The 16,591-nt window shown below is 43.5% G+C and overlaps 4 non-coding genes across 4 annotated transcripts; 1 reads left to right on the top strand and 3 right to left on the bottom strand.

The window, feature by feature from the left end:
* Positions 1-977: 977 nt before the first annotated feature.
* trnal-aag (transfer RNA leucine (anticodon AAG)) lies at positions 978-1,059 on the bottom strand. Its single transcript has one exon. It is a non-coding gene; the product is annotated as a tRNA-Leu (tRNA).
* A 5,892-nt stretch (positions 1,060-6,951) lies between these two features.
* Positions 6,952-7,034, top strand: trnas-uga (transfer RNA serine (anticodon UGA)). The gene has a single exon. It is a non-coding gene; the product is annotated as a tRNA-Ser (tRNA).
* A 4,984-nt stretch (positions 7,035-12,018) lies between these two features.
* Positions 12,019-12,113, bottom strand: trnai-uau (transfer RNA isoleucine (anticodon UAU)). The gene is made up of 2 exons: positions 12,076-12,113; positions 12,019-12,054 (listed from the first exon to the last, which is right to left on the bottom strand). It is a non-coding gene; the product is annotated as a tRNA-Ile (tRNA).
* A 4,007-nt stretch (positions 12,114-16,120) lies between these two features.
* trnan-guu (transfer RNA asparagine (anticodon GUU)) lies at positions 16,121-16,194 on the bottom strand. The gene has a single exon. It is a non-coding gene; the product is annotated as a tRNA-Asn (tRNA).
* Between the last annotated feature and the right edge of the window lie 397 nt (positions 16,195-16,591).

The following is a 16,591-nucleotide window of genomic DNA, read 5'->3' as shown; positions in this document are numbered from 1 at the left end:
ACCGGCCTGTAATTTCCTGGATTATCCCTGCTACCCTTCTTAAACAGTGGAACAACATTGGCCATTCTCCAGTCCTCTGGGACCTCATCCGTAGCCAGTGAGGATACAAAGATTTCTGTCAAGGCCCCAGCAATCTCCTCCCTTGCCTCCCTCAGTACTCTGGGGTAGATCCCATCTGGCCCTGGAGACTTATCCGCCTTAATATTCTTCAAGACGCCTAACACCTCCTCTCTGTTGATCTCAACATGTTCCAGGCTATCTACACACTCTTCCCTAGACAAATCGACCGCTAAGTCCTTCTCTTTGGTGAATACTGATGAGAAGTATACATTTAGTATCTCTCCCATTTCTTCTGGCTCCACACACAAATTCCTACCTCTGTCCCTGAGTGGGCCTACCCTTTCCCTGGCTACCCTCTTGCTATTTACATATGTATAAAAGGCCTTGGGATTTTCCTTAATCCTTGTTGCCAGTGACTTTTCATGACCCCTTTTAGCCCTCCTGACTCCTTGCTTAAGTTTCTTCCTACTTTCTTTGTATTCTCCACGGGCTTCATCTGTCCCCAGCCTTCTAGCCCTAACAAATGCTTCCCTTTTCTTTTTGACTAATCTAATAATTAACTCCATAGGCACCTTATCAAAATCAGGAATGATGAGAACTGGAGCTGGTAGGATTTGGAAGTCTGTGAGGAGACCCCACAGGATTCCAACCCCATCCCCTTATCCACTCCACCGTGAACACAGGACCTGCACTGACGTCATTGCTGTTTGTATAAAATCAGAAGCGGCTACATTCAGCATGTCGTTCACAAGCCGACTCTCTGGAAGAGGAACTCAACTACTATAATTCCACACCCTACCTTTTCCCCGCAGCAACTCATATTTGTATTGTCTCTCCTCTTTCTTCTTGACAAAATGCAGCACAGGACGCTCAATTTTCGGTGGTGTGTGTTTGTCCAAATGGGGCTGCTAAATGTTTGGCAGCGGTGGGATTCGAACCCACGCCTCCGTAGAGACTGGAGCCTTAATCCAGCGCCTTAGACCGCTCGGCCACGCTACCACATAGGTGAAAATTATTAATCATCTCCTTCATTGGCATTGCCACCGAAATAGAACAAAAGTAATTAAGTAGGAATTGATCATTCGGAACCTGGATCCAGCTCCGTCAGTTAATCAGATGATCCTGCACTTTGTAACAAACAGAAATCATCTCCACTCAAAAACACAATGCGCTGCAGTGAAGGACTGGCACCATTTAAACTGTCATTCAACTGGTCTGGTTCCAAATCTCTTACTAGAAATGGCAAGAAAACTTCTCACTGAATTCACTCCGGGTCTTGAATTCAGAAGGACAGGACACAAGGTAACAAAGTACATTTCGATAGAATGGGTTATAATATGGCAGAATAACCGGGAAAGAGCATCCGTGGTATTGGGAAACATAACATTATAGAAAGTTACGGAAAGTAAGAGGCCATTCGGCCTGGCGTGCTGCTGTCAAAGAGCAGTTGTGATTGGTTGATCAGGAATGGTCAATTACTCTTCTATTTCCAATTGCCAATTTAGTGAATGTTTGCAGATGAACGGGAATAAGAAACACGGGGGTATTTGAATGGTTTTTATTCCAAATAACCGATAAGTAATTCTGCAGACCGTCAGTTAAAATCACTTGGCCACAACTATTTAGTGAAATCGAACTGTTGCTTGTAGAAAATAATAGAATGCGTACAGGGAGTAAGAGAGAAAAAGGATTTTCAGTCCCTGCTATTAACCCAACTTAGACTGACTCTCCCCATCCTCCCAACCAAAATGCAACACTGCACAGATCAGCCGGTCGCACGGAGCATTTTTAGGAAGTGTCTCAAAAGCAAACCACCGGAAAGTTTAATAACCGCGGGAGTGGAGCCCAAATCATAGGAACCTCGACCAGCAGCTCAGTCCATTCGGCCACTCAACCACAGTCAGAGCAGAAACAACCATTACGTTGGCCGGCATTGGCACTGAATTAGAATATATAATCATCCTCCGTTTTGTCACGTCCGGGCATTTAGTAGCTGAACAGCCTGCATTCAAAAAGAAACAGAAATAAATGTCCTCTTACATCTTTTAAAACAGCGCTTTTGTTTTCTCTGGACCATCTTAATATGAAGCCGCAGGAATAAGGTGAATAATGTTTGGATGGTAAAAATGAGGAACTGAACCACATTGACACACACAGAGGAACACACACAGACATAGACACCGAGAGTGACAGAGGGCAAGTTATTGTTTCTAAGGAGAGACATACACCCAGAAAGCAAGCCTGACACCAACCTGGCTCCGTTTTTGATCCATTTCCGAATGCAAGATTCGTGAATGTTTTCAGGAGTGAACGGAAATAGGAAAACTCCCGAGTTTCTGGATGGATTTGATCAATGTAACCGTTAATAACTCTGTAGAAACAGAGTTAAAAGCAGGAATAATGAGAAGTGGGAAACCCCAATGGGTTTGGACTCCAACGCCTTAACCACTCGGCTATGGCGAACGGCCCTATGCACAAGTTAATATGGTCGGTATAAAATTATAGATGACTACAGCAGAGGAGTACATTCAGCCCATCGTGCCAATGCCATCTCTCTGAAGAGCCATTTAACTAATTCCAAAAAAATCGCCTGTTCCCCACAGCAATTTATATTGATGCTGTCTCTCCTCACCCTTCCTGTTAAAATTAAACACCGCACACAAACCCATACATTCAATCTGAACTGGCACTTGTTCGACCTGCTGTTCAAAGCTGCTCATGTACAACTTTCAATTTCCAAAACCCACAACCTCATCACTGCGGCTCCTGTGAAACTGACAAGGGGACACACGGCAGAAATTCATCACTGAAAGTAACTGACGCACATCAAATTCTAAACACTGTCATGTCACATCTGTTTCTGCTTCTGTCCCTGCCTCACCTCCCAAGCTCCCAAGTCAATTAGTTGCTTGATGCAGACACAGTCAGTCCATGAACTCAATATTTCCCTGGGAATCAGGGATAGGGAAGGAAAACACGAGAATTTGAGAAGGGAAGGGTTTACAGGATCTCATTTTCCTGATTGTCCGAGATGCTGATAACAGGAATGTGCACAGTGTGAATTATCCAGAGCCACATTCTCCCTCCAGTCTTGTGCACGTTGTTAAGCTTTGAAATTGTTCATATTTTCACACTGGATTTCACTATGAAGAAAGCGGAGCTGGGATGAGCTTATGTTGTTCAGCAGATGCACTGCAAGAAGCAACACAACAGGTTCATTTTGAAGGGGTGAACGGTTGAGACTATTTAACTGCCGTTGAACGAGTCCGGTGTCAAATTCAGTGCTAGAAATGACAAGAAAACCCGCTGAATTTGCTCATTGTCTTGAATTCAAAGCGTCGGATAGAAGGGCAGGGGTTACATCTCGATGGATTGAGTTATAAAATGGCAGTAAAACTTAGAGAGATACAACTGGGGTGTTGGGAAACACAAAATGGCAGAAAGTTACAGCAAATAAATTGGCCAATCGGCCATGTGTTCTGCTTTGACAGAGCAGTGTGATTGGTTGATCTGAATATTCAAGAGCAATCGTCATTTAAGAAGGATGGGCAAAAAGGAAAAGGAGGTGGGTTAGTGCTGTTAATAAGGGTCCAGATCCGCACATTAGTGGGAGAGGATCTTAGATTGAAGAATAAGTTTGAGTGGAGCTAATAAACAGAAAGAGGCATCAAACATTAGTGGGAGTTGTTTATATGCCACCAAACTGTAGTGGGAATGTTGGGAATGGGATAAATAAGGAAATTAGAATTGAAGGTAACATGGGGAATACAGGAATAATATTCTGCCTCGCATCACCAGCTCTATAGTCAGTGCTTTGTAACCTATCATAGCCCTCCTCTTTTATTTTCACTTCCTCACTCCGACTCTCGATTTATTCTCGACTTGTTGCACGTGAGACATTTCAGTTCTGATGTGAAACTTCAACTCTCATTGCCCTGAATGTGACAGAACTGTTCTGTGTTGTTTTCAGCCAGGAAGACAGTAATGTTGGCTTTAGCAGTTCGCCCAAGAGCAGAAAATCTCAATTCTCTGACAGGGAATCAAACCTGGGGTGACGCAGTGAAAGTGCTGAACCCGAACCAGTCGGCCATCAGGAAGCTGCTGGAAATTTGGCTCAAGGAGGCTACTTTTGGAATTTTTTCTTTCCCGATCTCTTTCACCAGTCAACTTTCTCCGGCTAAATGGTCTGTTCAGGTTGAACACAAGTGGCTTCTTCAGCCAATGAGAAGAACCATTGCTGTTGGATGGAGCATGAAATCGATACTTTCCTCCTTTAAGACAGTTCTTAAAGCCTCCCCCTTTGACAGAGCTTTTAGTCAGCTGACCGATTATGAGGCTCGGCGTCACACTTTGTTATATAATGACCATGGCGGACGCTTTGTGACGTTTCAACAGGTTAAAGGCGCTTTCTAAATATAAGTTGTTGTTGTATGCTGTAGCATTATAAAAACTTGCCCTTTTAAGTGAGAGAAAAGCTGCCTTGTTCCTGTTTGTTGTTGAATATTAACTGAACGCAGTATCTTACAAGCGTCTTATATTCGCTCTTCACCATTTCACAGAATAAACACTCAGCAAAGCGACTGTATCTTTCTGCTGGCAGCGGGTGATTGGAGAGTGCGGGGCCGGAATGTTGCTGCTTTTCTGCTTTTCCCTGTCTCACTCACTATGGAGCTGAGGAAGAGAGAATAAGTAATGGGGTTATTTGAATCCAATAGCTTCATAGATTTCGAATGTGTTATTTGTAGGTGCATGGTTGGTCAGTTGTTAAATTATATTTGAAATTAATATTCAGATAAAAATATCATTGCTGTTGGGACTCGTTGGGCACAGGAGAGTTGGATTTTTTTCTCATTGTCGCTTAAGAACCCAATAAAAACCTGGGACTGTGTGATAATGCATATTGATTGTGTTTTATATAAACGTGTCATTTTGGGGAGAAACGTTTCTCTCATGAAAGAAGCCTGAAATTACAATAAAAGGCACAGTTAAAATGGATTAGCCAATGCGAATATAGTTTGTGATGGTAAAAATGTATTCAACTCCTCAGGGGACTGAACCACATTGACACACACAGAGGAAAACACACAGACATATACACCGAGAGTAACAGAGGCCGAAGGAGAGACAAAGGCCCAGAAAGCAAGGATGTCACCAACTTGACCAATTATCGTTCCATTTCAGACTGCAAATTTAGTGAATGTTTGCAACTGAAATAACGTTTAGTAACACGGATAAGAAGAATTATGATCCTGAATGGAGATAAACGGAAGTAAGAAGGAAGGGGTGTTTGGTTGGTTTTAATTTTATTTAACCGATGATTAATTCTGCATAAAAACAAAAATTCTGCAGACAATTTGCAATTTATTCTCGGGATGTGGGGTTCGCTGGCTGGGCCAGCATTTATTGCCCATCCCTAGTTGCCCTTGAGAAGGTGGTGCTGAGCTTCCTTCTTGAAATGCAACTGTCCATGTGGTGTAGGTACACCCAAAGTGCTTTTAGGAAGGGAGTTCCAGGATATTGAACCAGCGACAGTGAAGAAACAGTGCCATGTTTCCAAGTCAGAATGGTGAGTGACTTGGAGGGGAAATTCCAGGTGGTAGTGTTCCCATCTATTTGCTGCCCTTGTCTTTCCAGGTAGTAATGGTTATGGGTTTGGAAGGTGCTGTCTAAGGAGGCTTGGTGATTTCGTGCACATGTGATAACCAGTTCACTACAGAACAATACCTGACAAAGCCAGAGGCACCTGCACCTCATGTTAAACTGTGAGGTCCTGCAGCAGCACTTTGGGTCCTTGCTTTACAGAAATGGAATTCGGTTGCAGATTTATAAATGTTGTCGTCAAATTAACCTGATAATGTCATCATAAAATGGCAGACCGCTTGAGGAGACCACTCAATCATCATATCATTATCAGCCTTTTACATTGTTCTTTCAATTAGACTCAATTTCCTTCCCTTTCTCCATAACTCTGATTTTTTTTCTTCCTTTCAAGTCATTGTCCAATTCCCTTTTGAAAACTCTGAGTTGAGAAAAACAAAACTGAAAGAAGTGCAGGAGCTTCTGCGGTGTCTATGCTCAGTGTGTGAAAATTAACAAAGTTTCCCTGACCCAATGTCACAGAGATGTGGGCTGGGGATTCTTATACAGCTTTCGAAACAATCAAGTTCATTTCAAATGGAATTTGAAAAGGAATTTTATTCTGATGAAGCATCTCCATATTTTTCTGATTCGATCTATACAATCTAATTCCCCTTGCTGTATACCCTGTAACAGAGGCTGTTATACTAAAGAGGGAAAGGTTTGCTACAGCTATGCAAAGCCCTGGTTAGATCACACCTGGAGGACTGTGTATAGTTCTGGGAACGGCACCTTATAAAGGATCAATATTTGACTTGAAATGTTCAGAGGAGCCGCATTGATGAGGTTGGTGGGTTTTGGAAATTGGAAGTTGTACATCCGCAGTTTGTGGCACTATTTCACCTCAATGTTCACTTCATGATCATGTCTAACACACTCGATGCTGTTATTGGCTGAACAAATCTTCTGTGTTTGAACTAAACGTGCTATTATTCGGCGCTCCCACTCCTGCCGCCCGGGTTTGGTCCTCATCTGGGAATGTTGTTTTCTTGTTGCTGTGTGAACTGTCACAATGAACTGTTCCCGGAGTCTCTCTCCCCTGGGATCTCCAAAACCCGTCACTTCTCTTCCTCTTTCATTCTCACTCTTTCATTCCCAGTTTGGGAGGGAGAACGAGGAGGGACAATATAAATTGCAGGGTTATGGGGAAAAGGTCGCGTTGTGACAGTGACAGGGCGGGAAGAAGACCCTCTTGTCTCTGCTGCAACTATTCTATGATTTCGTATAAATAATACAGGCCTTCCGCCAAAGTCTTTAGGCGTGGCCGAGTGGTTAAGGCGATGGATTTGAAATCCATTAGGTGTTACCCCGCACAGGTTCGAATCCTGCCGACTAAGTTTTCCATTATTTCTGATTTTAACCATTGATCTCAGAAACAGTAAATGGAATCGACATTTTCACAACACCTGTAATAGCAATGTTTGACCAGTGGATGGCAGTGAAACCGTCATTGCTCACATCACATGAAGCAGGCGCTGTCTCAATTATTACTGCATTTGGCACTGTCTCTGTTCATATTAAAATAGACGCCGTTTCTGTTTCTATTACACTAGGACATGTCTCTGGTCATATTAGAGAAGGTCATCTCTCAGTTGTGCCTATAATTGGCTCAGCCACAGTTGTTTATGTACTGGACGAGGGCCACAATACAGTTGGCACTATCTCAGTCATGACTGCACTGAAGCAGGTCTAGGCTAAAGTTACAGTAAACCATGCCCCAGTTGGCACTGTACTATAGATTGTCTCTGGTTATAGAAAACTAGAACATGTTTTTAGTTGCATTTCACAAGACTCTGTCTCAGCTATTACTCCAGTAGAACCTGCCACGTGTCTATCAAACTAGGCCCTGTCTCAGGTAATGCTGCACCAATACGTGTCTCACAATATCACACAATTCTCTGTTTCTGTTGTTATTGTCCTATACCATTATTCTCATTTCTGTACTTGTCTATGTCTCTGTTTGCATTAATCTCGTATCTTTGGCGGTATTTACTTCACCAGACACTGCGTCAGTTTATATTACAAAGAGCCCTGAATTATGTGAAGCTCCACTAGACCCTGTATCAGTTTTCTTATACTGGATCCGGTCTGTGTTATTACTACACTAGGCTGGTTCGTATTACACAAGATCCTGTCTCAATTATTACTGCACTCGTCACTGCCTCACTTATATTCCACTAGATCGCAGCCCTGCTTATAACACACTGAATCATGTCTGCACTTATATTCCGCTAGACCATTTCAGAACAATTTACACTAGACTCTATATCAGCCTGTATCACATTCGACTTGTCTGTCTTTTCAATTAAAATGGATCCTGTCTTTGCAGAGACTTTGTCTTTGTACCTCTGTCTCTGCTTCTATTCAACTCTCCCTGTCTCTGTTTTTACTCCACGAGATCATATCTGTCTCTCTTACACTGGAGGCAGTCTCCATTATTACGGCCTTAGACTCTTTGGGAAATAAATACATTTCTAAGTCAGGATGGTGAGTGACTTGGAGGGGAACTCCCAGGTGGTGATGTTACCACCTTTCTGCTGTCCTTGCCCTTTTAACTGGTAGTGGTCACGGGCTTGGAAGGTGCTGTCGAAGGAGTTTTGATGAGTTCCTGAAGTGCATCTTGTAGATGGAACACACCGATGCCACTGTGCATCATTGGTGGAGGGAGTGAATGATGATGGTGGTAGTTGAGGTGTCAACAAATGGGCTACTTTGTGCTGGATGGTGTCGAGCTTCTAGTGTGTTATTGGAGCCGCGCTCACCCAAGCGAGTGGAGAGTATTCCATCACACTCCTGACTTGAGCCTTGTTGGTGGTGGCGAGTTTGGAGGTTCAAGAGGTGAATTACTCTCCGCAGCATTCTCAGCCTCTGATCTGCTCTTGTCGCCACAGTATTTACATTGCTGGTACAGTTCAGTTTCTGCTCAATGGTAACGCCCACAACGTTGATAGTCGGGGAGTCAGTGATACTAATTCCTCTTCAAATGTCAAGGGGAAGTGGTTCGATTTTCTCTTGTTGGAAATGATCATTACCGGGCATTTGTGTGGCGCGACTGTAACTTGATACTTATCAGCCCAAGCCTGTATGTTGTCCAGGTCTTGCGGCTTTTGGACATGGTCCGTTTCAGAATGTGTGGAATCATGACTGGTGCTGAACATTGTGTAATCATCAATGAACAATCCCTCTTCTGACCTTATGATGGAGGGAAGGGCATTGATGAGGCAGCTGAAGATGCTTGGGCCTAGGACACTATCCTGAGGAACTCAGGGATTAGAATCACATCGAGAATGACGAGCATCTTATTGGAAAATGATCACTGCAGCATCTCACAGAAACTCCTGATATTTACCTCAAATGTGTGATGATGTATGCAAGCGATGGAAAAAATGATCCTGTACGTTTACCTGACAAGATATTGACAGACCTGAAATTATTCGATTAGTTATTCCAATTGTTGGAAAGGATTGAAACTCTCGTTGTTCTCTTTCTACGGTTTTTAACTGTGAGCTTTACAAATTCCACCCCGACCGTTCTAATCATTTTTCGATTGGTTTGTCTGTCTAGTTAATTTGTATAATCTATGGAATCTTATCTGAAATGACTCAGGGTCTGGCGTAGCATAAAGAGATACACGACCTGGTGCAATATAAAAAGAGATATGGGCTAGTGCAGCAATAACAGAGGCGGGCTCTACTGTAACAGTAACTGAGATATCAGCTAGTGCAGTCATAATAGAGACATTACTTGTTCAGTATTAACAGAGACATGATCTCGTGTAATATAAATAGAGATATGGGCTAGTGAATTAATAATAGAGACAGGATTTGCTGTAATATAGATAGGAATATGGACCAGTACATTCATAACAGTAACTGGGGCTGGTACGTTATAAACATAGATATGGGCTACTTCAGTGATTGGAGAGGCAGGACCTGCTGTAACATAAACAGAGATATGGGTTTGTGCAGCGAGGACACTAACTGTCCCTGAATTTAATATACAAATGAGATATGGGCTAGTTTGGGGAGAAGAGGGACAGGTCCTGATGATACATTCGAAGATACAAGTCTTTGTATCAGCAAAATGGAAAATAAATGCTTTGTATTATAAAACATGAAGAGGTCTCACTGAAGCAACTAACAGCAGCAGCGTCAACTTCAGCAATAAAAGATAAAAGTTCCTATTGAAAATTGACAGGCACAAGGTTTCCACTAAGAATAACGATAGAAGTTTCGATTAGAAATTGAATTATAGGTGGCCCCTTAATGCAACCATTGCAACGATTACGCCTCAAGAAACAGGATGCCAGTGTCTATTGGCTCATGATACCACCTGAAAGATACTGGTTGACATTTTCCTCAGTGCTACGGAGCCACCCAGGTTGTCAAGATGGGAATACTAATTTGAAATGTGGTTTTTCCGGCGTTAGAGCAAGATGGCATATTGGCGTGTGTGTGCGTGCATGTGTGTGTGTGGTTATGTTTATGTGCAAATGTCTGTGTGTGTGTCTTTGTGCGTGTGTGCATTTATGTATGTGTGTGTATGTCTGTGTCTGTTTTTTTGACTGTATGTGTCTGTGTGTGCATGTATGTCTGCCTGTATGTATCAGTGTGTGTATGTGAATGTATTTATGCATGTGTATGTGTGTGAATGTGCATGTGCGTCAGTGTGCGTTTGTGTGTGTGTTTGTGTCAGCGTCTGTGTTTGTGTGTGTGTGTGTATGTGTGTGTGTCTGTTTCTGTGGGTGATGTGCGTGTGTGTGTGTGCGAGAGAGTGTGAATGTGTGTGTGTCGCGTGTGTCAGTGTGTGTGGTGTGTGCGTGTGTGTCTCTGTGTGTCTGTGTGTGCATGTGTGTGTGTGTTTTTGTATGTGTGCGTGTGTGTCCGTGTGTTTGTGCTCGTGTGTGTGTTTCTTCGTGTGTCTTTCTGTGTTTCTGTGTGTGTGAGCGTGCGTTTATATGTGTGTGTCTGTGTATGTGCGTGTGTTTGTGTGTGTGTCTTTGTGCATGTGTGCCTGTATGTCTGTGTACACTGTGTACGTCTGTGTTTGTGTGTGCGTGTGTGTGTCTGTCTGTGTCCGCGTGTGCGTGTTGGTCTATCTGTATGTATTGATGCGTGCTTGTTATATGTGTTTATGTGTGTGTATGTGTGTGTGTGCATATGCGTCTCTGTGTGTCTGGCTGTGTTCCTGTGTGTGTTTGTGTGTGAAACACGTCATATTTTTTGCAAATGAATTTCACAATGATCTTCGTCATCCTTCCATTCATGAAAGATGACGGACACACATCAAACAAATCTATTTTAGATGGGTTGTCTCCATATGCTGCACAGTTTTTGATGGCTGAGGAGGTCAATCCTTGAGGGGCAGTTTCCATCACAAGTGCCTCACATGAAGCTAAAAGCGATGTTATGGGTTGTTGTTTCTAGTCTTGGCGCCTGTTGCCAAGCCGCTGTAGCAAATGGGCATCATGGTGATGCACAACAGCTCACAGGAAGTGCTGCAATCTTCCTTTGTAGTCATCGAGTGAAATTCATGTCTGATAATCGCTAATTAGGGCCTCCATGTCACGCTTGTGAGTGTCATACAAGCAGAGCTTTGGACGTCTCACTTGCCGCCTGGCCCTTAGCTATGTGACCACCTTCCATCCTGTAAACGGGCCCGAGCCATCCAACCTCCCTCTGTTTGATGAGCCGAACAGACTTGGGAGCTCTGTCTTTGAGAGAACTGCCGCTTCCTGATTGTGTCCCGCCAGGAGATTCCCAATAACCACCGCACACAGCGCAGATGGAAATTGTGGAGCTTCTTTTCTTGATAGCTGTAAGTCGTCCATGTTTCACAGCCAGACAACAAGGTACTGAGGACACAGGCCTAATACACCATCAGCTTGGTGCCAAAGGTCAGCTTGATGTTATGCGCGTTTCATGAGTCAGGTGATATCTGCTTTCCCCGTGCGTGTATCAGGAACTCTATCAAGGATCAGACTGTCTGTCACCGTGGAACTTGGGGAGCAGTTTTAACTAACCACCTCCAGCCGGGTGTTATCTTGTGTGATCAGTGGTGGAAATGCAACAATTTAAACATGATTTTCTTAACGTTTTTAGTCAAATAGAACAAGTTAAAACCATGCAAGAGATGGTAAATGAGTCGCTGTTGATCTTCCTGTACAACACCTCTGTGTAAAAGAATTTAATAAACCAGTACGGGGGTCAGGGGTGCGCTTATGCCCTGTTATTGCAATGCTGCCGGCTGAAAACCGTGCCATTAATTCAAGAATCTCGGATCCAAATGTGGTTCCACATGTAGTAGCTCCAGTAAAACCTCTGCTCCAGGTGAGGGTCGAACTCACAACCTCGGCATAGCCCGCTGATCGCACTGCTCTATAAGTACCGCGCGCTAACCGATTGCGCCACTGGAGCGCCCGCTAGTGGCTGCATTTGATCTGGTTACATTTTTCACAGATCACTGGGGTCAGACATGAGTCCTTGGTGGCAGATTGGTCAATGGGATCTCAATAAATTTTAATGATACTATATGAACTGTATTATATTTTGAATGAAATAAAATGCCGACAATGGGCCAGGGAAACGTTGCTAATTTTCACACACTGAGCATGGACACTGCTGAAGGTCCTGCGCCTTTTTCAATATTGTTTTCCTTAACTCCGAGTTTTCAAAAGGGAATTGGACAAATATTTGAAATGGAAAAGCTGCTGGGTTATGAAGAAAGAGAAAGATATTGGGACTAACTGGGCATCTCTTTGTAAAAAGCTGGCGAGGGCACGATGGGTCCTAATGAGCTGTGAACTTTCACGATTCCATTGCTCGATCAATTTCTCTCCGGTGTTCCTAAATATCCCAGCCCAATCCTATTTCTGCAAAGCATAATCCAGAAATATCGCATCACGACACAGTTTGAAATTCTATACAAGTCCCTCTGGCTAACTCGCTGTGCGGGGTTTCTGTCGTGTCAGCCATGATCTTATTGAATGGCGGAGCAGCATCAAAAAGCTGAATGGTCGATGTTCCTCTGTCACGGTCTGAATGGCCTCAAGATTGTTACCTTGGCTCTGATTTTATAGAACTGTGAGGGGCTCGAGCGACAAAATGGTCTATTTCTGCTGCTACTTAAGTTCTTACTCAGCACCAATACCACTCAAGGCAATAGTTACTATCACATTGCCAGCAGTAGTGTGTTTGAGTGTTTGCAAGACTTTGAATTGAGACTGCAGCCTCGATCGAGTCGTGGATTTGAATCTCATCACTGCCAAAGTTTCAGTTGGTTCATCTTTTCAGACGTTTCATCAAATCCCTTAGAATAGGATCGGGGCATTTGACACATGACGTGGTTTGTCTTGGTAGGAAGAACAAGGGAGGCTGTAGGAATTGTAGGGTGAGTGGGAATTGGTGGGGCTGAATACTCTCAGACTCTGCTGTAACCATTCCATGGTTTTACATGAACAAGATTTACACCAGTGTAAGGTCTCTAGCCATGGCTGAGTGATTAAGGCGATGGATTAGAACTCCACTGGGATCTGCCCACGCAGGTTCACATTCTGCCGATTGCGCTGCTCAGTGTTCCTTCCTTTTGGAAACTCCAAGGTTAATTATTGGCTAAATGGAGTCAGAACCTTCCAAACGCTCCCGTCTGTTTTTCCTGTTTCACTTCTGTGAATTCAGATTTTTGATCTTGTTAAAATGGGTATTAAGTACTTTTTGATTGAAAACATTTCGCAGCTCCATCAGAATCTTTGGGGTGACAGTTGAAGTTTTGCCTCCGAGCTGGAAATATCACACTTGGAACAGGTCGGGAACAGAGATAAAGGCGGAGTGAATGAATGAATGAAAGGAGGACAAGAGAAGGGCTGGGTGCAAAGCACTGACCACAGAGATGGTGGCGCGAGGCAAAATATGGTTGGGGGAAGGACGAATTTTGGTCCCTACTGTTTGCACTGACAAAGATATCACTCCTGATGGGTCAATCACAACTGGTCTTTAAACGCAGCACATCAGCTCATCGAGGCCGAATGGCCTCTTTCTATGCTGTAACTTTCTGTAATTTTATGTTTCCCAACAGCGCGGGTGCTTCTTTCACAGTCATTCTGCCATTTTATAACCCACTCTAGCGAGATGTACTTTCTAACCTTCCATTCGGCTCTTTTGAAACCAAAATACGGAGCAAATTCAGCGAGTTTTCTTCTCATTTCTAGCACGAGATTTGTCACGAGACTTATTGAACAACACATTAATGGTGCCAATCCTTCACTGGAGCTCATCGCATCCAAAGAGCACTTTTATCATCAGCCTGTTATGTACCTTCGTACAGTACATCTGCTGAACTATATAAGCTTATCACAGCTCTGCTTTCTTCACATTGAAATCCAGTGCGAAAATATGAACAATTTCAAAGCTTAACAACGTATGCAAGACTGGAAGGAGAGTGTAGCGGTGGATAATCGGCACTGTGCATATTCCTGTAATCAGTACCTGGGAGAATCAGGAAATTCCCTGGTGTCTCTTTGCCTTGTTATCTGTAAACTGATCACGTTGTGTTTTATGTTCACACGAACTGACTGAGATTGGTTAAGTAGCTCCTGGAAGAGCAGAGAGAGCTGGAGATGAGGCAGAAAGAGATGTGACGTGAAAGTGCTTAGAAATTTTTGTGCATCAAGTACTTTCAGTGGTGAATATCCAACATGTGCAAATTTCACAAGAACCGCAGTGATGAGGTTGGTGAATTATTTGTTTCGAAGAAGCTGTGCCCGCCGTGGGGCGAACCCAATGCCCTGGCATTACGCGCCTTCGCTCTACCGACTGAGCTAGACACAAAGTTAAAACCAGGAATAATGAGAAGAGGGAAACCCCAATGGATATTGACTCCATCGCCTTAACCACTCGGCCACGACGACTGGCTCTATGCACAGGTTAGTGTCATTGGCATAAAATCATAGGCGGCTACAGGAGGAGGACATTCTGCCCATTGTATAAATTCTGGCTCATGGAAGAGGAATTCAGCTAATTCAAAAACCCCACCTTTTCTCCACAGCCATTTATATTTTTATTGTCTTTCCTCGTTCTTCCTGTTAAAGTGAAACACCGCATATACCTGCTTTAACTGTGAGCTGGCACTTTTTCGACCAATAGGGCAATTTCAGCAGCATTGGGGTTAGAAACCACGCCTCAACAAAGAATGAGACCTTAAATCAGCACCTAAGACCGCTCAGCTGCGATACCGAGCTCAGGATGCTACTGCCCATTGCTTTGTTTGGTATTTCTACTCAAATAGAACAGAATCAAAGCAGCAGCGACATGTCACAAGGCCCCACAAGACTCCTCCGTCACTCCATAAGATCATGGCGGATCCCCAGTCCCAAGACCCGATCCCGAGAGCCCTTCATTCTCTTCCAAAAATCAGGAGAATTTTAGGATGTTTTTTCTTCCATTGATCGGTGAGCTCTGTGGACACCTGGTTGAAATCAGCAATAATGAGAAGCACAATCGATAAGATTGGAACTTTCCTGGGGAAACGCGAGTGGATTTTAAAAGCATCGTTTTCACCACTCAGACACGATGATTGACCAAGGATCCAATGCTTTCCACTCAATCATCAATGCATCATTCACAGCTTCCACTTCTCAGCTGCACCTCCTTCCGAACATTGTGATCCATTTTCCTCAGGATTTGTTTCTGGATTTAATATTTACCTGCTTTGTTACCTTATTTTGAAATCAGATTCGCTTCAATATCCAACACAAATTGAATTGCAAACCTGACGGACAAACAATGGAAAACAACTCACTCGGTAACACAAATCGCATGGTGCTCATTTTCAGATTCCCAACAGTCAGATTTTCAATAAAATGAAGGAATTTTACATTGAAAACATTTAGAAAGTTTGTGTCACTTTTATTTGTGACTCACTAACTCGGGTATTGTGTAAATGCTGCTCGGAGGTTTAGTGACCGGGATATAATCTACCTGCTTTTTCCTGAGCCTGTGCTCGCTGTATTGGGAGGTTTGACCCGAGTTGGAGTATCTTGTGTCCCAGGGATGGGCAGTAACCCGCTGATTGAAGCTGCAGTCACTGCTTTCTGGAAGTGGGTGTGGAGAGTGCGGGGCTGGAATATTGCTGCTTTTCCCTGTATCACTCACTGTGGAGCTGAGAAAGCGAGAATAATTGATGGGCTTGGTTGAATCCAATAACTTCATAAATTTCCAATGGGTTAGATATCGGTCCATGGTAGGGCTAATTGTTGTCTCATTAAATTTGAAATGAATATTCGAAAAAAGCTGTTTGCCTGGGAACTCACTTGGATAACAGTCGAACTGGCAACATTTCAGAAATCTTTTCTTTCAGCGGAAGTACCTAATGACAGCCTGGAACTGTGTGACGATGAATGCCGATGGGGGGGAAACAGTGTAAGCCTCGTCCCTGGGTGGTCTTGAACCACCAACCTTTCAGTTAACAGCCAAACATGCTGACCAATTGCACCACAGAGACTGATGCAGATTTAACCTGGGGTGTTAGTGAGTTAAAGCTTCAGATTTCTGCTACCAGAATGACAATTGTCCTCTATAAGTTTAGCTCTTCCAAGGTAAAGTTTGGGGCCTTCATTATGGCTACATGGAAACAATCTGATCCCACCCACTGCAGGCACATCCATGTCACCGGGAACCAGCTGTCCTTCGAGCCTTTGCGTGTCTTGTCTGTTCCCAAGTATTCTGATTGTCCCGAAGCCAATATTAGGTTTGAATTCCTGATGTGCAGAATCCTTTCAATGTCTCAGATCAGTTAATTTCACTGATAACATCAGAGTCAATGTTCAGATGCTTCACGTGCGCAAATAGCTTTATTCAGTTTGCCCACATGTCAGCATTCCAACTTTAAAAGTTCAAAG

The sequence above is a fragment of the Cetorhinus maximus genome, chromosome 23 (assembly GCF_964194155.1).
Source record: "Cetorhinus maximus chromosome 23, sCetMax3.hap1.1, whole genome shotgun sequence".
NCBI classification, from domain to species: Eukaryota; Metazoa; Chordata; class Chondrichthyes; order Lamniformes; family Cetorhinidae; genus Cetorhinus; species Cetorhinus maximus.
This window is presented reverse-complemented; position numbering and strand designations above follow the sequence as displayed.